Source organism: Camellia sinensis, chromosome 4, assembly GCF_055761805.1.
Source record: "Camellia sinensis isolate YWXY chromosome 4, ASM5576180v1, whole genome shotgun sequence".
NCBI lineage: Eukaryota > Viridiplantae > Streptophyta > Magnoliopsida > Ericales > Theaceae > Camellia > Camellia sinensis.
The window spans coordinates 57234917-57261680 of NC_138964.1; the positions used below are offsets into that span (position 1 = coordinate 57234917).

General features: G+C 37.6%; 1 long non-coding RNA gene across 6 annotated transcripts; it reads right to left on the reverse strand.

Moving 5' to 3' along the window:
• Positions 1 to 26553, reverse strand: LOC145824653 (uncharacterized). 6 transcript variants are annotated; one of them, XR_014366555.1, is made up of 8 exons: positions 26313 to 26553; positions 25787 to 26151; positions 25008 to 25045; positions 24745 to 24871; positions 24532 to 24631; positions 24391 to 24430; positions 22991 to 23047; positions 1 to 271 (listed from the first exon to the last, which is right to left on the reverse strand). It is a non-coding gene; the product is annotated as an uncharacterized LOC145824653 (long non-coding RNA). The 6 variants fall into 6 exon arrangements; XR_014366551.1 differs by lacking the exon at positions 1 to 271 and adding an exon at positions 20774 to 21621; XR_014366550.1 differs by lacking the exon at positions 22991 to 23047.
• Between the last annotated feature and the right edge of the window lie 211 nt (positions 26554 to 26764).

The following is a 26764-nucleotide window of genomic DNA, read 5'->3' on the forward strand; positions in this document are numbered from 1 at the left end:
TTTGTCAAAAGATAAGCCGATTATATGAAAAGTTGTCAAGTAACAAATACAACATTAATTCACTTTCCCATTCAATTTAATATACAATCACCATTAACTACAAAATAACATATCCACAAATCATGTTTTAAAATTCCCCAAAAAATAATAGGAAAAACATCAAGACAAACCCCATGAGTTTTGATTTAATTTAATGTCTTTTCCTTGTTACTAAATTCACTGAACTCAGCTAATATAGCATAGAATCTGTAATCTTCACTGGTCTGGACGACTGCATCAAAACATGGAAGCCAAATTAGGTAAAGTGCATAAATCAATAATAGTAGAAGTGTTACAACTATAAAACATAAGATCTACATTACAACTCACCATCTGTTGAAGAAGGTTTTGTACTTGGAAGAATAATTTAAATAAATCAGTCATTTTTTAGGCTTTAAAACAGCAGAAAAATGCATAAAAAATATTTTAACGTGCTTCTATCAGATAGTCATACGTTTATAATAATTGTGACTTCACAAATCAGCATGATACTTTCTCTCTCTCTGCTTTTGTTTTCTGTATACTAATGGATAACCCACATATTGAAATGAATTCATATTCCAATAAAGAATGACAAATCTAATTCTAGTTGAGCAAGAATGTTAAAGCATAAATACTCATGATATGACATTTTCAACAGAATGTAAGGAACACTTGCTTGTTGACACACACTCACAGATAATATCTCTCTCGTTTGTGTGATTATCAACGGCACCTCCAGACTGTCTCAAGCCAGTCCTTGCAAACCTTGCTTTTGCCATATCAGTAAGTATCAATTCTTTGAGCAAGAGTTGATACTACCCTTGGGACCCCTTTCAAAAAATTCCAACTTGGTTGATTGGATTGAATTTGCACTGAAATGGTTATTATATGATTTGAATGAGCTACACAAATTTGAAAAGTTGCAAAAGATAGACAGCTTTAAAAAGAGAGTAGTTTAGGACAGTTTAAGCTCAAGTCCAAAGGACATGGCTTAGATACCAAGTGACTAGTAAACAAAACAAACTTTAGCTTTACTCATTATCTGTTGGTAGCAACAATGAGAAACCTCTTTGTAATAGTCAAAAATCTAAAAGGATCCAAAAACCAAAAAGAAACTAGTATTCCTCAATTATCAAACACATCTGCTAGTAGAAAATATGTGGAACATGGACACGTGTTTTCCAATTCATGGTCCAAACCATATGATTTGACAGAGCTTGTAAACAATCAATTTGAATCCTAATGTTCGAATACAGAAAATTCATTATTCAGAGACCATCAAGATGTGTTGATGAACCAAAGACATCAATACATCTTTTGTACCAAGTGACCTTTATTCAGGCTTTAGAACAAACAATTAGAGGGCTATAATTTTCAATCGAACAACCCTGTATAAACAACTACTCCATAAAACAATCATTAACTGTTAATTTATAAGAAAGCTATGAATTTCCAACAGATTGGCACCAAATGTACTTGGATGACATTTTATACAGATTAAGCATCAATGAGCAACAAAACACAGAGTCCATGTGCCAAAGAAAAGAACCCTATTAAAATGTTCATAACCAATTTTGAATGTCTAGTAAAAGCAATTCATAAGTTCTATAAATCAATGACAAATTTGCAATGGAGCATGTAAATCAAAATATAACGCAGCAGATGAAATTTGTGGTCATACCTTTTCAGCAAAGTCTGAATTGAAGGATCTCGTGGGTAAATCACGTGTTTCCTGAATCTGATCAATCAACCCAGCAATAGAGTGATATTACAAAATGAATATCACCCAGACAAGTCACAGTGCAAAATGGCTTGATCATTGTATTTTGGGAGAGAGTCAGTATGTGGGAAAAACATATAACATACGTTGTTTTCCTAATTAACCATATCCCATATCATATCAGATATATAAGGTATCTATATCATCTATCCATATCAGTTGATATGATAGATATAGACATCCTGAGTGGTTATTGTAACATGCCCGGGGGGTACCCGCGCGCGTTAAACAGTTCGGACCCCCAAGATCCCTTTGATCTATTCTCACGAGTGCAATGTGAAACGTAGATGAGAGTCCAGATTTGGCAACTTTTATTGAAAATCCATTTTTATTGCAATTTTGTCAAAAATGGACTGCGTCATCAGATCTCAGAGTCGCCACCTAATATTTTGGGAAATTAGGAAACCCATGACTCGGTGCCAAGGCCACTGTTCGTCGTAACCAAGGATGCTTGGCTCGGAACCTTAGGTATGAGAGGGGAAGGTCAATAATGAGCACCCCCGCCCACCCGATCAAAGATCGGCCTTTACTAACCACGATATGAATTTTATTTTATTTATATGTTCATGTTCTGATTAGTTAATAAATCCTAAAATTTACTATGTGAAGCATACAAGTATAGACTATGTCACCCATTTTGGAACAACTTGATTTCATGTAGTTTTGAAAGAGTTTTGAAAATGTATAACCCAAATAAATTGAGTTTACAAACATGAAAATCAACATCATTCCAAATTAAGCGACACAACCTCCATCCACTGGCATTCATACAATTATATCACATAAGCAAATAGCCACATGGTAGAATGCTTAAACATAGTAAGAAAAACATACACAAACGGGATGCTAAAGCATAAAAACTTACATGTTTGACGACCCACGAACAAGCTACAAAACAAAGTTAGTAAAACATGTATGATCTTATATACAAAATCCTAATGCAATTCACGCATGAGATGCAACTAAAGATTCAGCCTCTAAAATATGATATGTGAATCATCTCAAGAACATGAGGTAGCGCACATAATCACATAGGAATTGATTAAATCCACAAATGCAAACTTAGCCGAATCAAGATGCATGAAACATGGATGCAAAGCATAACTATGATGAAAAATAAATATGATGTTTATGTACAAATAAAGAAAGCAAGTAAAAGAACGGGATAGAAAGAAGCGGGGCGGGGAATTATTACAACGCTCTGAATAAATTATTACAAACCAGATAAGAGAGAGAGAAAGGAATATTACAACAAAATAAAAACCTCACAAACTCTCAAAATAAAAATAAAATAAAATAAAATAAAGAAACTTCATGTGCGCCGGAAAATATTTTGCTTGACGTAGGAAGATTGCTCCGTTCTGTTCGGGGAAACTTATTTTTGCGGGAGCACTATTCATCCTGAGATACTATTCACTGCCGGAAGTTACTATTCATCATGACAATTACTATTCACCTTTCTTGATCGTTATTCATCTTACCGGGCATTTTTTCATCCGCTGTTACTATTCATCGCTGGAGGTACTATTCATCGATGGGGCCAGAGTTACTATTCACCACCGGAAGTTACTATTTACCGCCGGAGGTTACTATTCACCACCGATCACTATTCATTTGGCGGGGTCACATCTTTTAACAAATTAGGTGGTTCGACCAACCATTTAAAGTAATAAAATTACAACAATTTATAAATAGTAAACTACAACATTTTATGTAAATTACAACAGTTTATATACAACCGTAAATTACAGTAGATAAAGTAGTAAAATTAGGTGGTTCAACCGACCATTTAAAGCGATAAAATTACAACAATTTATAAATAGTAAACTACAACCTTTTATGTAAATTACAACAGTTTATATACAACTGTAAATTACAGCAGATAAAGTAGTAAAATTAGGTGGTTCAACCGACCATTTAAAGCGATAAAAAAAAATTATGAAAAGCAATAAATAAAGTACTTAAACAAATTATATCACATTTTGAAATTAAATGAAAGTTTGCGAAAACTCACCTTTCGGGGAAATGATGAATTTTCTGATTCACAAACTTTCTTTTGATTACCCTCAAGTCTGTGGAATGTGTTCTTAATTCTCAGTCAAAATTTGGAATTACAACTTTAGCGGTTCCTTCTTTCTGATTCTTTTTCTCTCAAAATTCCCTCGCACTAATTCCCTTTTTTTATTCTCTCTCCCAATTTTTTTTGACTCTTCTAATCTCTCCCCTGCCAAAATCCTCTTCTTCCTTCTCTGATCTTCCCCCTTTTATAGAAAATAATTGTAAGAAAAAGACAAAAGAAGAAACGGTGGTGGAAGGAGTTGATTTCAAAAGATGCACAGTAAAATTACTATGCACTTTACAATATAATAATATATAAAAGAGATTATTAGCATAAATACATGTACAAATACCCAGAAAAATATATAAAAACACACAAATACGTAAAATTAAAATACATGGACTAATAAAATATATTTTAGTAGGCCAAATATGCAACACAATTTGACCAAAGCGGGTCTAAAGGCACAGAAAACAAAAAGACGCACGATGGGAGTGTAATGAATTTTTTTTTTTTTCAAATGAGGAATAATACCCTTATATAATATAATATTATATATATACAAAAGTATGGTGCGTGGGTGAAACCGGGGTACTGAATAAATTTAATAAAATATTATATAATAATATAACATAATATATATATATATATATAATGCATAATAAAGGGAAAGAAAATGGAAAAGGAGTCTAAAATAATTTGGCAAAAACAGGTGTAAGACTAGGATTAAAGTTTATATTCCATCTTTTTACTGAGAATTTTGTGAGATAGCATATTCCTGTTTTCATCATTGAGTAATCAAAAGAAAGCGCCCAAGTCTTAGGGCCGGTCAAAATGGGGTGTCTACAGTTGCCCCTCTTTGACAGAGCTCAAAGTCATTTCATGACATGAGTGAATGTCAAAGCCCAAAGACGACCCTTTTGACAAGGCCGTAAGACTTGGGCAAGCAAACAAGATGCAATGCAAGTGGTTGAACCCGAAGGTTGCCTACGTATCCTTTTGCAAGGAATCAAACCAGCGTAGTTCAGGGGCAGAATGGAAGTGACATGCTCAAAATGCAGTTTGAAGGTTGGACTTACACGCTTCGCGAAGCCAGTTGTTTGAAAATTCATGATTATGCAATGCAATACAATGCCATGGAGTGATGATAAAGATATGAAGATGACAACAATGAAAAGGCAAGCTTCGTGCAAATGATATGAAACATAACAGGGGGTGCATTGCATTAAATGTGCCACAAGATCACATACAAATGTGTCAGAACATAATTTTAACTGAGTGAAACAACAGCCTAACGTGTCTCACGCGAAAGGAGGAAAGATGGTGTAAACACCAGACGCACTTGATGTTTTTAACCGAGTAAACTTGCAATCCCAACGCGTTTCACGCGATAGGAGGAATGGCGGTATAACCAACAATCTCATACGGAGAGGAAGAAGGTTTTAACCAAGTAGAAAATGACAATGGTGTAACCAACAGGCGTATCTCAACGTATTTTATACGGAGAGAGGGAAGGTTTTAACCAGGTAGAAAATGACAATGGTGTAACCAACAGGCGTATCTCAACGTATTTTATACGGAGAGAGGGAAGGTTTTAACCAGAGAAAATGACAATGGTGTAACCAACAGGCGTACCTAATCGTATTTTATACGGAGAGGGGGAAGGTTTTAACCAAGTAGAAAATGACAACGGTGTAACCAACAGGCGTATCTCAACGTATTTTATACGGAGAGAGGGAAGGTTTTAACCAGAGAAAATGACAATGGTGTAACCAATAGGCGTACCTAACCGTATTTTATACGGAGAGGGGGAAGGTTTTAACCAGAGAAAATGACAATGGTGTAACCAACAGGCGTACCTAATCGTATTTTATACGGAGAGGGGGAAGGTTTTAACCAAGTAGAAAATGACAACGGTGTAACCAACAGGCGTACCTAACCGTATTTTATACGGAGAGGGGGAAGGTTTTAACCAAGTAGAACAACAATGGTGTAACCAACAGGCGTATCTCAACGTATTTTATACGGAGAGAGGGAAGGTTTTAACCAAAGAAAATGATAATGGTGTAACCAACAGGCGTATCTCAATGTATTTTATACGAAGAGAGGGAAGGTTTTAACCAACGAGAATGATAATGGTGTAACCAACAGGCGTACCTAACCGTATTTTATACGGAGAGGGGGAAGGTTTTAACCAAGTAGAAAATGACAATGGTGTAACCAACAGGCGTATCTCAACGTATTTTATACGGAGAGAGGGAAGGTTTTAACCAAAGAAAATGACAATGGTGTAACCAACAGGCGTATCTCAACGTATTTTATACGAAGAGAGGGAAGGTTTTAACCAAAGAGAATGACAATGGTGTAACCAACAGGCGTATCTCAGCGTATTTTATACGGAGAGATGGAAGGTTTTAACCAACAAGAAAATGACAATGGTGTAACCAACAGGCGTATCTCAGCGTATTTTATACGAAGAGAGGGAAGGTTTTAACCAACGAGAAAATGACAATGGTGTAACCAACAGGCGTACCTAACCGTATTTTATACGGAGAGGGGGAAGGTTTTAACCAAAGAGAATGACAATGGTGTAACCAACAGGCGTATCTCAACATATTTTATACGAAGAGAGGGAAGGTTTTAACCAAGTAGAAAATGACAATGGTGTAACCAACAGGCGTATCTCAACGTATTTTATACGAAGAGAGGGAAGGTTTTAACCAAGTAGAAAATGACAATGGTGTAACCAACAAGCGTATCTCAACGTATTTTATACGAAGAGAGGGAAGGTTTTAACCAATGAGAATGACAATGGTGTAACCAACAGGCGTATCTCAACGTATTTTATACGAAGAGAGGGAGGGTTTTAAACAAGTAGAAAATGACAATGGTGTAACCAACGGGCGTATCTCAACGTATTTTATACGAAGAGAGGGAAGGTTTTAACCAAGTAGAAAATGACAATGGTGTAACCAACAGGCGTATCTCAACGTATTTTATACGAAGAGAGGGAAGGTTTTAACCAATGAGAATGACAATGGTGTAACCAACAGGCGTACCTAACCGTATTTTATACGGAGAGGGGGAAGGTTTTAACCAAGGAGAACGTCACATCCTAACACGTTTCACGTGAAAGGAGTAAAGGTGGATTCGAAATCCAAACGCGTCTTACGCAAGTGGAAGAAGGTATGGTAGAATGACAAGGGGTAACCTCTATATGTAGAAGCCACCGATACTGCTTTTCTTCCTGATCATATTCACAACTTTCCCTATTCTCCAACGGGGTGGCAGACTAGGTTGGTTCAGTATCCAGAATTGAGGCGCATACACGCTACCTCAACCTATGGGGCTGCCATACAGATTTCAAGCCGGGGACACACCCCTGGGTATTTAAACCAGACTTTAGTCTCGGAAATTCCAAACCTTTTGTGTTCTAGGCATCGCCATTCGAACTCTAGTTTCCACCGTCGCAGTTGGTCTCCTAGGAACTCATTGCAATCACAGGCAGGTGGCTATACCAGACCATCTGAAGTCGTTCGGGCACGACAAACACCAAAGGAATTGCACCTTTAGAGGATTTAAGGTCTCCTAGACCATTCTTAGGCCATTGAAGTCGTTCGGGCACGACAAACACCAACGGAATTGCACCTTCAGAGGATTTAAGATCTCCTAGACCTAGGGAGTGCACAAGATGGTGTGATGCGCAAGATAGCGCGATTAAATTGAAATTGCACAAGACAGTGCGATGGAATCAAAATTGTGCAATAGATGCTTTATTATGCGTTAGATGCACAGAATGTAAGGAGGAAAGATGGTGTAAACACTAGGCACACCTGCTGTTTTTAACCGATTTGCAATCCTAACGCGTCTCACGCGAGAGGAGGAGAGGTGGTGTAAACAGATAGGCTCATCTGCTATTTTTAACCGATTTGGGTGGTGTAAACAGACAGGCTCACCTGACTGTATTCTAACCGGGGTGATGTAAACAGACAGACTCACCTGACTGTATTCTAACCGGGGTGATGTAAACAGACAGACTCACCTGACTGTATTCTAACCGGGGTGGTGTTAACAGACAGGCTCACCTGACTGTATTTTAACCGGGGTGGTGTAAACAGATAGGCACACTTGACTGTTTTTTAACCGCTTTGAGTGAATGCGCAGAATAGTGTAATGAAGCACAATGCGGGTGCACAAGACAGTGCGATATGGGTGAATGCGCAAGATAGCACAATACGGGTGCACAAGACAGTGCGAGTGGGGGGTGCACAAGATAGTGCGATGTAGGGATGCACAAGATAGTGCGATTGAATTGGATGCACAAGACAATGCGATGCCCAAGACAGGGCGACTGAATTTGATGATGCACAAGATAGTGCGATTGAATTTGATGATGCACAAGACAGTGCGATTGAATTTGATGCACAAGACAGTGCGATGCCCAAGATAGGGCGATTGAATTTGATGATGCACAAGACAGTGCGATGCCCAAGACAGGGCGATTGAATCTGATGATGCACAAGACAGTGCGATGCCCAAGACAGGGCGATTGAATTTGATGCATTTATGTGGTAGGTGCATGAAGTGAGATTATTGTGCGATAGATGCACAGAATGAAAGAAGGAACTGTATGTTCGAACCAAATACCATATACATATACCATGTATAGACAAAATACATACAAATACGACAATATACACAGACATGCATATACGGTATACATATATTCATATACAGACAAAAATACACACAGATATGTACATACGGTATACATATATACACATACAGATATGTACAGACATATACAAAGACATACGGATATATACATAGATATATACGGTATATGAAAGCGTGCGTACGCAAAACACACAAAAAGAAAGGATAAACACAAAATGCATGGATACGGGGGTTCGACCCTATGATCTTGAGCTTAGTTTCCTAGTCCTCAACCACTGAGCTGAACCACTGAACCAAACCACTCTTGTGACAAAATATGCAAACAAATATATATATATATATATGCAGGTATACGAGACATATATATATATAACCAAAAGAAAACAAAAGAAACATTTGTTATGGGATTCGAACCCCTGACCTCGGGCTCAGCCTTCCACCCTTCAAACATCGAATTAGACCACTAAACCTAAGCCACTCTTGTGACCAAAACCTTCAAACAAATATATATAATACATAGATATACAATATGTATACATATATGTATAAATATACAATTCTCCCGCCTCTCTCTCTGTTTTTGTCTCACTCTCTCTTCCATCATCTTCTTCGAGCGTTGTGTCTGACGCGCGATTTCAACAATCGCGGCGCCTGACCGATAGGCTATCCAATCGTGCCCCGATTGTCAATGATCATCTCAGCCTTCCTCCCTCTTTGTCTTCTTCTTTGGCTTCATCATCTTCTTAAGTTGAGGCCTGCGAAAGAGAGAGGTAGAGCAAAAGCCTGCAAACTTTCTCTGTCACCACTCTGCAACCTCTTTCTTTACATTACTCTTCTTTGCCATGGCTTCTTCACACGGTTCTCTCACTCTTTTTCCAGACCTGAACGAGTCCACGATAGAGATGACCGATTCTGACTCTCCTGAACCTCAACCACGAGCTCCTCCTCCTTCCCCTGTTTTCAACTTTCCAGCGATGTCAGTTGAACAAATCATGGCGGCACAGTCTGACATCGAAGCAAACTCATATACACTGAGGTCATGTGTGGAGACCGTGACAGCGGTCTCCAACTTGTCCCGTCGACTGCAGAACAGGACATGTGAAGTACATCGATTGAATGCACAACTTTCTTTACTTCAACATATGTACAAAGATTCTCGAGGGGAAGTTAGTGGCTTGAAGAAACAAATCAAGGAGTTGAAACGACAGGTGACCGTCGCAACTCGTCATGGGACTACCTTTGACGGCCAGCGAGGGATAATCTCCTTCGGAAGCTCTGCCAAGGCCGAGGCAGAGTCTTCAAGAGCTTCGAAGAAGTAAAGATGAAGCGAGGCAGCTGATGGTAAAGTCAGGCAACGAAACTGTGTGCAAATAAAGCTGGTTGTAATCTTCGCTGCCGAGCTACTGCCGAAAAACTGAGAAAATGCTACTCTCTCTTCTTTTTTTTTTTGTTGTTTTTGTTTTTGTTTTTTTTTTTTTGTGTTTTGTTTTTGTTTTTTTTGTTTTGTTTTGTGTCTCTGTGATCGGGGATGTCCTTCCCTGACTACAATAAAATCAGTTTAGTTTTTGCACATCGATGGCGTGACTAGCATATCTCTTTGAACTTGAAAACATTTTTGTTTGATTGAATTTGAGAGTAATCGAATTTTGAACTCTGAATTGAACATTGATTCTATACTGACCTGAATCAAAGAATGACTTAACGAAAGAAGAGCGAAGCAAAAAAAAATTCAAACACACTTATATACACGGACTGGTATGAATACACCGACTGGTATAAATATACTGACTGGTATGAAAAGAACACACTTATATACACTGACTGGTATGAATACCCTGATTGGTATGAATACACTAACTAGTATGAATACACACTTATATACACTGATTGGTATGAATACACACTCACATACACCGAGGAGTTGACTCGAGTGGTGGAGAAGACAAAATTTCTAACTCGACTATGCCCCTAATTCATTACCTTGAATTTTTTTTTTTTTTTTTTTCATAAAAATGTTTTGATCAACATGACAGTTAGATTAGCATACTTATTCCATTTTCTGTTTGAAATCATGTAAGCTAAACTGTGAGCACTGAAAATTTTCCCTTTTCAAATCCAAAGAATGGTCTAAGTTTTGCAAAAATGGAACAATTTTTGAGAAAAATTAGTCAGCTTCATTCAAATTAATCAAAATCTATTTTTGCAAATGGCCACTACTCAACTAACATGGAATCAACCATTAGGGTGCATAGTCCCAAACCAGATAATCAAAGGTGATATCTGAACCAAGCCAACCGAACCATGCCAATCCGAACCGAATGAAGTCGAGCAAAACTGGACCAGACTGAACCGAACCGCCAAATCGAATCGAACCGAACTGAACCAAGTTAAATCAAACCAATTGAACTGAGCAGAATGAAGATACACCAATCAAACACGGATAGGACAACCAAGTCGACTAAAGACACACCAAGCAAACATGGACGAGATGAATGAGTTGAAAAATTATTAGGGCCGAACTTCAAGATGAAGCTACCTACGTATCCTCAAGATAGGAATCAGGCCATCGTAGTTCCGGCTAAGGGTCACTCGGGTATTGGCACTCTCCTTTTGTGCTCTAACTTTTGCCAAAGCCGCCCTTTCGGGTTTTCAACCTTGCGAGCTTTTCATTTTTCATTTTTCTATTTTTTTTCATTTTGTTCATTTCTTTTTTTTGTTTTTCATTATTTTTGTTTTTTTGATTTTTTTTTTCTGCTCTAAATTTTGCCTGGGTCGCCCTTCCAGGTTTTCAACCCAACGAGCCTCTCAAGGATGGTACTTTTATTTTAGCTTGTCCATGTTGATTGGGTGTGAAATCTCTAGGCCAATGACTGCTACACTTGACCAGTAGATATGATGATGTAGGGACTAGGCTAATTGGGTCTGAATTTGCCCCTGGTGTAATGGATAGGAACTCGACTGTCCTTCAATAATAAAATTCATTCTCTCAAATTCTGGGTTTTGCCTTTCTGGGCGGTCTTCATTGGGAAACAATTCAGTTTTAACTCTTTGATCACCTCCAACCTTTTGCCCCTAGTTCAAGGGCTGCTTCAAATCTAAATCACATCTGACCTTCTTGCCCTTAGTTCAAGGGTTGCTTCCAATCTGAATCACAGGCCCTACATAGTTCTGGCTAAGGTTCACTCAGGTATTGACACTCTCCTTTTAGGCTCTAACTTTTGCCAAAGCCGCCCTTTCGGGTTTTCAACCTTGCGAGCTTTTCATTTTTCTTTTTATTTTTCCTTCTTTATTTATTTATTTATTTATTTTTTTGTGCTCTAACTTTTGCCTAGGTCGCCCTTTCGGGTTTTCGGCCCAGCGAGCCTCTCAAGGGTGGTACCTTATTGCCCCTTGTTCAAGGGTTACCTCCATTTCAGCTATGCAAGCCTCATACTTTTGCCCCTAGTTCAAGGGCTGTTTCAAATCTGAATCACGTTCGACCTTCTTGTCCCTAGTTGAAGGGCTGCCTCCATTTGAATCACATCATGGCCCCTAATTCAAGGGATATTTCCAATTCGACTATGCAAGCCTTACACTTTGAATGATCATTGAATACTTCGAATTAAGGTTTGAAAGCTAAGGAGCTAAGGAGGTCGGACCTCGAGTCAAGAGGGATCCTATGCTGTATAATCAATTCCAGGCATGTCTTTGTAGGACCACGCAGAAACAGTTTTTTGAAATCTTTTCACAAAGTGACTAATCACTCGTACTCTTACGAAGACAAGATAGAACCAATTTGGACCAAGCCAGGATCTTTCTCAGTACCCACATTAACAAAAATGATTTTATTCATCAAAGGCTTAGCACACCTCTCTTTCTCTCAGTTGATCAAAATTTGCAAATCCCGAGGAAATACTTCCTCTTTGTTTTTATCAGAGTTTTGGAAAAAGTTTTGAAAAACTTTGGTCAATGCTATGATTTAAAGGCACAGAGAAGTAGGCAGACTCTATGGCATTTTTTTTTTGTTTATTGAAAAGAGACTATGACTCAACAATGGCAACAAACTTTTAACAACAGACTCAAAAGAAAATGACAAAGAAGACCTAGACAGGACAGAAATGTCTAGGTTAGCACTATCGAAATCAATAGACTCTGACTCTCTAGAATGACTCGAGTCTGATCCCAACTCTACAAACTTGGTGGAATCAAACTTAGACTGAATACTCAGTTCAGAACTCAGAATAAAACCATTCTCAAATTGCCAATCAACGTGTGGGCCATTCGCAATATTCAAAATAAAACTCGTCCAATCAACAGGTGGTCACTCCCCAATCACAGAGATGGTCGGATACCCCACAAGTTCTATTTATTTACAATGGTCGACTTTGTGGGATATTGGAGTTTTTTTATTTTTTTATTTTTATTTTGTTTTTTGATTTTATGTTTTTGTTATATTTTTTTTTTTTTGTTTTGGAAGTAATGATGCTAAACTGAACATCCTGAACCACTCATTCGAATTTGAGAACCCCTGTATAGATCCAATACATTGCACATAAAGCAAGAAAGAGAACAAACACCCCTAAAGAGGGTAGGGTTATCCTGTCCTAGCTTGGAATGATCTAGGGTTTCACTATTCACACAAGCGGTATCATACATCCTAGAAACGGGAAAGCATCCTGTCCTAATTTGAAAGGTACTATAGCTCACCATATGTACAAGGTTGGCTCTACTTTATGGGTTGAAGCCAAGGTGACGTTACCAAAGAGTCCTTTGGGTCATAACCATAAAGATCCCAGGAAATCAGAAGAGTCAAATAGCCTCTCTTCGGAGTCTGAGAACCTTAGATAGCAAAGCTAGATAGCAGGGCTACATAGTAAAGCTACCATTTTGACAAATCTCAAAAGGTTACAACACAAGGCCTCTAAAGTATCGTAACAATAGGTGTAGTGTCACAAAAAGCTTACCTGTGCTCCCACCAGTATCTGGGCAACACAAGGACTTGAAGTGCACCAATGAATGCAATGCAATGAACATATAATTGAAAATAAAGGCCATATCATGGAGTTCGAGTCAAGGTTTCATAAAATCCCCAGCAGAGTCGCCAGAAACTGTAACATGCCCGGGGGGTACCCGCGCGCGTTAAACAGTTCGGACCCCCAAGATCCCTTTGATCTATTCTCACGAGTGCAATGTGAAACGTAGATGAGAGTCCAGATTTGGCAACTTTTATTGAAAATCCATTTTTATTGCAATTTTGTCAAAAATGGACTGCGTCATCAGATCTCAGAGTCGCCACCTAATATTTTGGGAAATTAGGAAACCCATGACTCGGTGCCAAGGCCACTGTTCGTCGTAACCAAGGATGCTTGGCTCGGAACCTTAGGTATGAGAGGGGAAGGTCAATAATGAGCACCCCCGCCCACCCGATCAAAGATCGGCCTTTACTAACCACGATATGAATTTTATTTTATTTATATGTTCATGTTCTGATTAGTTAATAAATCCTAAAATTTACTATGTGAAGCATACAAGTATAGACTATGTCACCCATTTTGGAACAACTTGATTTCATGTAGTTTTGAAAGAGTTTTGAAAATGTATAACCCAAATAAATTGAGTTTACAAACATGAAAATCAACATCATTCCAAATTAAGCGACACAACCTCCATCCACTGGCATTCATACAATTATATCACATAAGCAAATAGCCACATGGTAGAATGCTTAAACATAGTAAGAAAAACATACACAAACGGGATGCTAAAGCATAAAAACTTACATGTTTGACGACCCACGAACAAGCTACAAAACAAAGTTAGTAAAACATGTATGATCTTATATACAAAATCCTAATGCAATTCACGCATGAGATGCAACTAAAGATTCAGCCTCTAAAATATGATATGTGAATCATCTCAAGAACATGAGGTAGCGCACATAATCACATAGGAATTGATTAAATCCACAAATGCAAACTTAGCCGAATCAAGATGCATGAAACATGGATGCAAAGCATAACTATGATGAAAAATAAATATGATGTTTATGTACAAATAAAGAAAGCAAGTAAAAGAACGGGATAGAAAGAAGCGGCGCGGGGAATTATTACAACGCTCTGAATAAATTATTACAAACCAGATAAGAGAGAGAGAAAGGAATATTACAACAAAATAAAAACCTCACAAACTCTCAAAATAAAAATAAAATAAAATAAAATAAAGAAACTTCATGTGCGCCGGAAAATATTTTGCTTGACGTAGGAAGACTGCTCCGTTCTGTTCGGGGAAACTTATTTTTGCGGGAGCACTATTCATCCTGAGATACTATTCACTGCCGGAAGTTACTATTCATCATGACAATTACTATTCACCTTTCTTGATCGTTATTCATCTTACCGGGCATTTTTTCATCCGCTGTTACTATTCATCGCTGGAGGTACTATTCATCGATGGGGCCAGAGTTACTATTCACCGCCGGAAGTTACTATTTACCGCCGGAGGTTACTATTTACCACCGATCACTATTCATTTGGCGGGGTCACATCTTTTAACAAATTAGGTGGTTCGACCAACCATTTAAAGTAATAAAATTACAACAATTTATAAATAGTAAACTACAACATTTTATGTAAATTACAACAGTTTATATACAACCGTAAATTACAGTAGATAAAGTAGTAAAATTAGGTGGTTCAACCGACCATTTAAAGCGATAAAATTACAACAATTTATAAATAGTAAACTACAACCTTTTATGTAAATTACAACAGTTTATATACAACCGTAAATTACAGCAGATAAAGTAGTAAAATTAGGTGGTTCAACCGACCATTTAAAGCGATAAAAAAAAAAATTATGAAAAGCAATAAATAAAGTACTTAAACAAATTATATCACATTTTGAAATTAAATGAAAGTTTGCGAAAACTCACCTTTCGGGGACATGATGAATTTTCTGATTCACAAACTTTCTTTTGATTACCCTCAAGTCTGTGGAATGTGTTCTTAATTCTCAGTCAAAATTTGGAATTACAACTTTAGCGGTTCCTTCTTTCTGATTCTTTTTCTCTCAAAATTCCCTCGCACTAATTCCCTTTTTTTATTCTCTCTCCCAATTTTTTTTGACTCTTCTAATCTCTCCCCTGCCAAAATCCTCTTCTTCCTTCTCTGATCTTCCCCCTTTTATAGAAAATAATTGTAAGAAAAAGACAAAAGAAGAAACGGTGGTGGAAGGAGTTGATTTCAAAAGATGCACAGTAAAATTACTATGCACTTTACAATATAATAATATATAAAAGAGATTATTAGCATAAATACATGTACAAATACCCAGAAAAATATATAAAAACACACAAATACGTAAAATTAAAATACATGGACTAATAAAATATATTTTAGTAGGCCAAATATGCAACACAATTTGACCAAAGCGGGTCTAAAGGCACAGAAAACAAAAAGACGCACGATGGGAGTGTAGTGAATTTTTTTTTTTTTCAAATGAGGAATAATACCCTTATATAATATAATATTATATATATACAAAAGTATGGTGCGTGGGTGAAACCGGGGTACTGAATAAATTTAATAAAATATTATATAATAATATAACATAATATATATATATATATAATGCATAATAAAGGGAAAGAAAATGGAAAAGGAGTCTAAAATAATTTGGCAAAAACAGGTGTAAGACTAGGATTAAAGTTTATATTCCATCTTTTTACTGAGAATTTTGTGAGATAGCATATTCCTGTTTTCATCATTGAGTAATCAAAAGAAAGCGCCCAAGTCTTAGGGCCGGTCAAAATGGGGTGTCTACAGTTATCCAAACAGGTTTTGAATTCATATTCAAACTTATTTGGATAAGGTTCAAAAGGTTCAAAGGGTCATGCCACATGAGTGCCCAATTTCTAACATCTCACACTCGCACATGAGTTGGCATGACACTGTCACATCTCTATCTCAATCTCCCCAAAAATGAACAATCTCATACTAGCCAATGCACCGTGTGACCGCTGAGAGAACACCTGCATGTGGGAGATCTATACTAGAAACTCAATATGAGTCAGCATAGAGACATCAACCCAAAATGAACAGAAATAGTGTCTCATGTACCCAGACCCATCTAGCTACATCAGTCCAAAAACATCTCTAATCCCTCAAAGATCATGTTTGACTCTCTTAGGTCCCGCATTATATTCACACCCAATCAGCATCCTATAAAGAGCGATATGAGTTGTCGATAGTGAATATAGAGCAGAGATGTAGAACTAGATGATCTTCCCTTCACCCTCATATCATTCAATTTGAAATTGACCGCTTTCCCAGTAATGTCCCTTAAAACCGAATCATACATGACTGCAGGCAACATACCAAAGTAACTGAACATCAACTCCTCATCTTATGACATAGTCAAAGGACACAAAAGGCACAAAATGAAGTCATTTAGGGAAAAAATGACTTTTAGGACTCACACAGTGGAGAAGCAGGGATCCATTCTTTCACCTCGCTAACAGGTCGATTAGCATATGCCGTATGAATGCATGTTATAGTGGAGTAACTCTTCCAAAAAGTGATGTTAAACTCGCTCACCATACAGATCTTAGTCTAGTCGCTCTTAAGCGCACAAGTTGCTTCCTAGCGTCTAACTCGAATTCTCTATTTGCTCGCCGCTCAGGCATCAAATGAGATCTCGCATCTGGCTATCCATAACAGGCACTTCATGAAAAAGTGGGTACTCTCATATCCATGGTCGGTCTCTAACAAGACCTCATCTTGGCTCCAACCAAGGCGACATAGCTAGTGGATAATTTTGGCTTCTCTATTTGCTCCAAATACAATAAGCCACTAGTCTCATCCTTACTCGCTACCCAGTGCTAAGGGCGATTGCTCGTATGAGTGAGCCAATCTTGCCTGCTAACATCAATTTAATTATTTTGTGTATGCTAATTCACAAACCATTGCAAAAAAATAGTAAACATAAATGTGTAATAGAAACAAATATGAATACTAATTGCATAAATATCCCCAAAAAAATGAGTTCAACTGAATACACATAAACATATCACCACCTGCGTAGTCCTAAAGCCCTAACATGAGTAAGATAAACATCTCTAGCAATGGGCTTAGTCAAAGGGTCCGCAACCATGCGACTCGTAGGGATGTGCTCCAGGATCACTTCTTTCTGCGCCACAATGTCTCTAATAAAGTTGAACCTCACATCAATGTGTTTGGTTCTGCCATGGTATTTAGGATCCTTAACGTAAGCGAGTGCAGCCATGATGTCACAATGGATAGTCACAGTGTCTGAATTGTGTGTGACAACATCCAAATGCTAAAGGAATCTCCTCAACCAAACGACTTCCTGAACGACAGATGAACAAGCCACAAACTCAGCCTCCATAGTCGATAAGGCGATACAGGATTGCTTCTTGCTGCTCCAAGAAAAAGCACCATCGCTAAGCATGAAAGCATATCCTGAAGTAGACTTACGCTCATCTAAGTCTCCTCCCCAGTCAGCGTCACAATAGCCAACTAGATGTAGATCTGAACTTTGGTAGCAAAGTGTGTAATCTACAGTCCCTCTAAGATATCGTAATATCCTCTTAACTGCTTTCCAATGAGCTGGTTCTGGGTTGGATTGGTAATGACTCACCAATCCGACTGCATAACAAATGTCAGGGCATGTACACATCATAGCATACATCAAGCTTCCAACAGTATTTGCATAGGGAACACGGGCCATCTTTTCATTCTCTTCTTGAGTCTTAGGACCCATATCAAGGCTTAGGCTCTCGCCTTTCGCAACAGGAGTGTCAATGGGTTTGCAGCTCTGCATCTGGAATCGCTCTAAGATAGTCTTAATGTAAGTCTCTTGAGACAAACCAAGAAGTCTCCTAGAGCGATCCCTAAGGATCTTAACACCAAGCACATAGCTCGCCTCACCCATGTCCTTCATCTCAAATGTAGAGAACAACCACCTTTTAGTAGCGACAATCATCTCCTTGTCATTTCCAGCCAATAATATGCCATCTACATATAATTACAATATCAAAAAAAATGTCCTTGGACCGCTTAACGTACACACAGTGATCTTCATCAATCATCGTAAACCTATTAGAAACAACGGCTCGATGAAATCTTAGATTCCATTGTCTGGATGATTGCTTTAAGCCATAAATAGATCGTTAAAGCTTGCAAACTTTGCGCTCCTGACCTACTGCCACAAAGTCTTCTAGTTAATCCATATAGATCTCTTCATCCAATTCTCCATTGAGAAATGCAGTCTTAACGTCCATCTGATATAGCTCTAAGTCCAACTGAGCTACTATGGCCAGGATTAGGCGAATAGAGGCAAACCTTACAACTGGTGAAAAAGTTTCCTCATAGTCCACACCCTCTCGTTGGGTGTAACCTTTCGCCACTAGGTGAGCCTTATACCTTTCTATGCAACTATCCGCTTTGTACTTGATTTTGAGAACCCATTTGTTCCCAATTGTCTTGTGCCCTGGCGGCAAATCAACCAAGTCCCATACATGATTTTTCTTCATAAACTCTATTTCTTCATCCATTGCAGTACTCCATTCTTTACTAGCAGGGGATAAGAAAGCCTCTTTGAGATTCTTAGGCTCCATCTCATCACTCGGAGCAATCATGAATGCCTCCCCTTCAATCTCAAAATGACGACGGGGTATAGCACCACGTTTGCTTCTACGTAGTTGAGAATCCTGAGAATCTTCATCCATTGGATCTAATCCATAGGCTGGTAGATCGCTCCCACTGTCCCTAGGAGCTTGAGGGATTATCTCCTCATTCTCTACTAGGATACTAGGTGCGCCTTCAAGTAGATCCTCCATCTCATAGAGTTCTACTTCTCTAATTACCTCACCTCTGCTAGGGAAATCCTCCTCTAGGAAATCCACATCTTGTGACTCAATTTCAGTCACACTTCCATCTGGATGCTCCCCAACAAACACATAGCCCTTAGAATGCTCACTATAGCGAATGAAGATACACTTCTTTCCTCTAGGGCCCAACTTCCCAAACTTATAAGAAGCGTTGTGTATGTAAGCTACTGAACCCCAAGGCCGCAAATTGCCTAAATCAGGCTTTTTGCCAGTCCATATCTCATATGGGGTGGAAGGAACTTATTTGGACGGCACACGATTAAGGACGTAGGCAGCAGTCAACAAAGCATCTCCCCAATAAGAAATGGGAAGATTAGCTTGCGCCATCATTGATCTAACCATGTCAAGCAATGTGCGATTCCTTCTCTCTGCTACACCATTTTGTTGCGAAGTCCTAGGAATTGTCAATTGCCTGATAACTCTTTTTTCCTCACAGAGCACTTTAAATTGCTCAGATAGATACTCACGTCCTCGGTCAGTCCTTAAAACCTTAATGCTCTTGTCTAATTGATTCTCAACCTCATTAACATACCGTCTAAAGAAATCCAATGTTTCTGACTTGTGAGAAATCAAATAGACATGACCAAAACGTGTGCAATCATCTATAAATGTGATGAAATAAGGGGCTCCATTCCTTGCCCTTACATTCATTGGTCCACATATATCAGAATGAATAATTTACAACGGGATAGATGCCCTTATGGCTTTCCCAAATGGTTTCCTTATTGCCTTTCCAGCAAGACAGTGTTCATAAGTAGGCAAAGTGACTCTAGCGAGTGGGCCTAAAAAACCTTCTCTAGCCAATCTAGTCATCCTGTCTTGCCCTATGTGGCCTAATCTAGCATGTCATCTCATAGAATCATTATCACAAAAAGATACAATATTAGAAACAGAGCCATTGGCATTTTTATTAAGACTAGAATCATCCACATCCAAAACTAAAAAACCATCTGAAAGATAACCAAAGCCATAAAAAATTGTTTCCAAATAAATGCTAACACCATTATTCTCAAAACAAAAGCTAAAACCAAGGCTCATCATGATAATAACTGAAACTAAGTTTCGCCGAATATCCAGAGCATAAAGAACATCATGAAGATACAAGATGCGCCCTCATCGCATTTCCAGCTTGTATGTGCCAATGCCAAGCACCTCCACGCTGGACTCGTTCCCTATGTAAACTTTTCTGCTCCCAGCAGGTACTCGGCAATACTCAACGAACCTTACTCTGTCCCTCGCGATGTGGTCTGTTGCTCCGAAGTCTACAACCCAAAAATGAGAAGAATGAGCAATTAATGCTTGACTAGACACAAAGCATTAAATACGAGAAAATTAAGTAAGGAAGTACCTTCTTCTGCTTAGGGCAATCCCGAGCGAAGTGTCCTTCTTTGTTACAGTTAAAGCATGTCAATTTAGCCTTTACCTTCTTACCACCTCTCTTGCCCCTACGCTTGAAATTTCTAGCGCCATTGGGCTTAAGCGCAGCTACTACTTGCTTCTTAGGGGCGCATTTTGCTTTTCCACGTTTGAACTGAGAAGTCCTACGTGAGCTTGACTCAACCACCATAGCAGAACCATCAGACTTAGCCACCTCAAGGCACTCAGCCTCTAGCTCCAAATGACGCGATATGTCTTCGAATGTTTTCACACTCTCATTATGCATCATGTTCTGCTTCATCTGCTCCCAAGAATTTGGCAGAGAGCGAATCACAGCTTGTACTTGTTGCTCTTGAGTCAAATTGTGCCCAGCAGCTGCAAGCTCACGTATCATGGCTGACAATACCCTCAAATGCTGCTTCATCGAGTGATGCGCCCTTTTCTGATATGAGTCAAACTTTATAGTCAGCCCACGTAGCTTTGCCAAAGAGGTAATACCAAACTTTTGCGTGAGAGCTTCCCACATCTCAAATGAAGTCGGGCAATGCTCAAACTCACTAATCAAGTCGTTGTGCATGCTGCTCAACATAGTAAAGCGCGCACACCGATCTTTGTTAGGCCAAGTCTAAAAGGCTTCAAGATCACGACGATGTTGAGTTGTATTGCCCTGCTCTGGCTCAACCATCACTTATTGAAGTGTGGTCAACACTTCTTGCTCATTGAGGAGGTATTGGATCTTACGGCGCCATATGTCATAATTGTCGCCATCCAATTTCTCTCCCTTAGTTAAGTCTGCCACCACTGTCTTAGCAGCCGTTTCTACATACAGAGTAAACAAATGCGCAGGGGATATTAATGATAGCAACACACAAAAAAAATATTTTGCAGCAAAAGAATCAAAATTAAATAATGATAATTTTACACATGTCTCAAGATCGAAAATTTGCTATGCTCGTAATCATCTCTTGCGCCTCTAGTGATAATTATCAAAATTTAATTTAATTCCATGCGCAAAAAACAATCAATCTCCCACTACTTATGGCATATACAAAGCATGATATATTCCATACAATAGCATCTTAATGTAAATTTACAAATAGCTCATGCTATATTCATTTAATAATTGAATTCAAATGGAATTCAAATAAATAAATAAATAAATAAATAATCATGCTTCTTTAATTGCAACATATTGCAAACCCTAAAAAAAAAATATGTTGTATTCAATTTTCATATTATGCCATAATAAAATGTACATCATTCTGAAATTTTCTGGAATTTTTCTGAAATTTTCTGGAATTCTAAATAACTAATAAACACACATAAAATGAGAAATAAAAAATTCCAAAATCTGATAAACTGAAAAAAAATATACCAGTAAATAGTAAAACATTTCAGAAGTCTACAATAAAAAATTCAACCCCAGAAAATTATTTATGCAATACCAGAAGCATTTTAAAGCATAAATAATGAATTATTATCAATGAAAAAATACTTTTTATTTTCATAAAATTTTCAAAATTTTACAGAATATGGAAAATTTAATTCTGAGTCTGCCAGTACCAACCACGTATAAAACAAATCTATAACGAATTAATTATGACCATTTAACGCGATTCAGAATTAAAAACAAAACAAACAGTGCCTTATTCAACAACAGCCAAGCCAGCGGAGGAAAACGACGCGGCTCAAAGCGCGACTCAGCACGCGGCTCCGCGAGCGGCTCAGAACGCCGCTCAACACACGACGAGCGTGCGTGGCGCGGACGGCGTGTGCGTGGACAGCGCCTCTGATGCATGCGTGATGGCCCGTGCAAGCGCGTCGAAAGTGCGTCTGGTGCGTGACAGCGCGTGGAAGCCGCTCACGGCGTCAGGTGGCGCATGAGCACCATGCGCCGCCTTCCAATGTGTTTTTTGGTCTAATTTCGGTACTTCCAGACTCCATTTTTCAAAATAAAATCATTTATGGTATTTAAAATGACATTAATGAACATAAAAATAGGTATTTTATGCTCTTAATCTAATGAGAGTAGACATCTTCTTCTTTTATAAACATTCATGTATACAATGTGTACATATATATATATAAAAATATACACATGATTAAAGAAAATACGAAAATATCCATTCATGCTCTAATACCAATCTAAATCAAAGTATAACGCAGCGGATGAAATTTGTGGTCATACCTTTTCAGCAGAGTCTGAATTGAAGGATCTCGTGGGTAAATCACGTGCTTCCTGAATCTGATCAATTAACCCAGCAATGGAGTGATATTATAAAATGAATATCACCCACACAAGTCACAGTGCAAAATGGCATGATCGTTGTATTTTGGGAGAGAGTCAGTATGTGGGAAAAACATACAACATACGTTGTTTTCCTTATTAACCATATCCCATATCAGATATATAAGATATCTATATCATCTATCCATATCAATTGATATGATAGATATAGATATCCTGAGTGGTTATCCAAATATGTTTTGAATTCATATTCAAACTTATTTGGATAAGGTTCAAAAGGTTCAAAGGGTCATGCTACATAGGTGCCCAATTTCTAACAAAGCATTTTTTAAAAGATTAGGAACAAACTATATGTAGAATGGTATAAAGGAAAATCAAAGTGAAAAAGGGTTTATGCCAGATCAAAGAAGCTTCATGAAATATTTCACAATCAAGATTACTATTACATAAACAAAAATTCCACTCTTTGTTTTTTTAGAAAAAATAAAATAAAAATTGAAGAAACAAATCTAGCAACATCATCTATAGCCAAAACCAAGCTCAAACCCACGTTATAAATATGAATGAATATTAGTAAAAATTGTTACTGTGTTCTGAATAGGTTCAAACAACAAACATCACATAAATGCATATATATATATATATATATTTCATCTGGGTTACACAGAAAAATATATTTCAAGCAGAGAAAGGGGTTTCCTATTTCTATATAACAAGCAGCAGCAGAAGAGTGAAGAAAATCAAACATCAGAATGCTGCAAACAACTACTGAACCATGATGAATTCTCTGTATATAAGCATTTACTGAATCTAAGAATGAATGTAAAGCTTGGGTCTGGCTAATTCACAATCAATTTATATTCACCTCATCTATTTAACTTATGCTGTTATAGAATAGTTTTGAATTGAGGTTCTAATTTGAATGATCATAGAGATAACTTTCCAGTATCATGTATAAAGCTATTTTATATATTTGAAACTTGAACCAAATTCCTATACAGCAAAAGGATTATAAGTTTCAATTCAAAATAGAGTCATAAATTGGTAAAAGCTTTCCTTTGTTGTGTTCTGAATTGTGTTTCGAACATATCAATGATATCAAGGGAATCAGCAATCATCAATCTAGCTAGTATTCCTTTTTATACTGAAGCATTGGCATTGGCATCATAAACATCCATCACAGTTCGAGGCAGATTTAAAGATATGATGAACAAACAGACAAGAAAAAGATGTATTGACGAGGAATCAATACATCCAACACAATTGATCCTAATTATAAAAAGTAACCAAGAAATCAAACTAACCCCTACAAAAAAAATAAAAATAAAAATTCAAATTACCTCCCATCCAAAACTTCAAGTGCCAGGATGCCAAATTGATCTACAAATTCCAAATTGTAGGATATCAGACCTTGAACCATGAACCTATTGAAGAGAACTTTGATTGTTTAGAGGACTCCTCAGATGAAAGTGAAAACAAACCCGACACAAAGGAACATTTGGAAGCACTCAAAAGTGCTTGATGTTCGGCAATAACATAATCTTTGTTTTTGTCCAGAAAAAATTCAGTTTGATAGGTGACCTGAAAAATAAATTGAAGTGCTGGTCAATGTTTTTTGTTTCAAAAGTGTATATTCTGGAACTGAATGAACTATTAAATAAGTACATATAATAACACAAAGAATAGAAACTTACATCACTAGCATAATGGCAAATTGTGAAATCAGAACGTGAAAATTTTGGCTTAGTGAAGCGTTTATGGATTTTGAATGTCTGGTACAGATTTTGGGCAAAGGTTTCTTGTGTTGATCTTGGGAACTTACTACAAAAAAATAAGCCTCATCTATCTCACAAGAACTATCAAATGAAATTATAAATTAATAGTGAATGCGATGAATTTATTTTCAAGCCATTACCCTACATAAAATAGACAATGCATATAGCAGTATGACACTTACCAAGCTTCATCCAGAAGAGCTATTATGCCACCGGGTTTCTGAAAATTAAATAAGCATATTTTGAATTAGGAAAGTCAAAACATGAATAAGAGAAGAACACACGGCCACATTTACTGTGCCATACATTTGTCCAATTAAATACCAAATTATGGACACAGGAATATGGAGGAAGTTACCAGCAACCAAACCAAAAAGAAGAAGAGTTCTAAAACAATATATATGCAAGAAAAACTTTTAAAACAAGGTCCACGTAAATGAGTCTCTTTTTCCATCTCAAGTCCACCTCATCTACAAACAATAAATAAACAAAATTAAAAAAGCACTCTGTCTCAACCTCTCTAATTTTTCATTCCACTTGTGATCTTCGACACAACATACAAGGTATCTTCACCACACAACACAACAAACCCTCGTCTCAACGTTTACTAATTCCTACATGCATTCTCACCCTTAATACACATAACTCCTGGGGCTTCTTTTGTTTTCTCAATCTCACTAATAAGAATATATATGTAGCTTCATTTTCTTATAAATTATAATTCAGCGCAGATTTCTTCACTACCTCATGTTGCATTCATCTGGGAGTCCAATGTCGAGGCAACTTTTTATATGAACAGGAAAATTGAAGTGGCATGAAATTTTTACAATTTGAACATTAAGCAGTGTTATATAATGTCATTCAATAATATTCAGTCCTTCCATCCAATGAATACAGTACAGGATACAGAATTGAAAAACAAAGGTTGTAAAGTTCTAACATCTGATTGTAAAGTTCTAACCTTTGAATATAGCACAGGATCCAATGAATATTCATTCCTTCCATCCAATGAGATTGTAGAGTTTCGAGATTGTAAAACAATGGACCGAAAGCACTAACCTCCGATCGAAGAAGACGAAGAGTTCCAAATCCACAGAGATAAATCACAGACAGAACACCACCACTGAGATAAATCACGGAGCTGAAGCAGATTTTGAAGGATTTGATTGGTTATTGTAGACGGCGGTGCTCAAAATCGAACTTCGAAATCGCAATCGCTCTGAGATGAATCACCGAGTTGAAGAAGAATCGAGAGAGAGAACTACATATTAATTCGATCCAAAACCCTCAACAACTGACAATGATTCCACAGAACATACCTGCATCCTATACCCATGGACTAGAGAGAAAGAGAGAGCAAGAGAATGAGAGATTTGAGTGAGTGATAGATTCGAACTTCATATTGTAGACGACGGTGGGTTTTCAAAATAAGGGTTTGGAGAGACAAAATAGGGTTTGTAGACAGACAGGATGACCAAAGCACTAACCTCTTATCAAAAAAGACGAAGAGTTCCAAATCCACAGAGATAAATCACGGAGCTGAAGCAGATTTTGAAGGATTCGATTGGTTTTTCTGAGATTGTAGACGACAATGCTCAAAATCGAACTTTGAAATCACAATCGCTTTGAGAAACTACGAGATTGAAGCCATACGGATGCAGATAGGTTGGCTCTGAGAAACTTTGAAATCGCAATCGCTCTGAAGAAGAATTGAGAGAGAGCAAGAGAGTGAGAAGGGTGGTTTGGCATCCTTAAATAATTCATTTTTTTATCTTTTTTCCATCACTATCACCTGCTTTTCTATATATCTTTTCATAAAAAGATAAAAAGTACACTTATTTAGATCATTCCAAACAACCCCTTGAACTTCATATTGTAGACGGCGGTGGGTTTTCAAAATAAAGGTTTGGAGAGACCAAATAGGATTTGTGGAGAGACA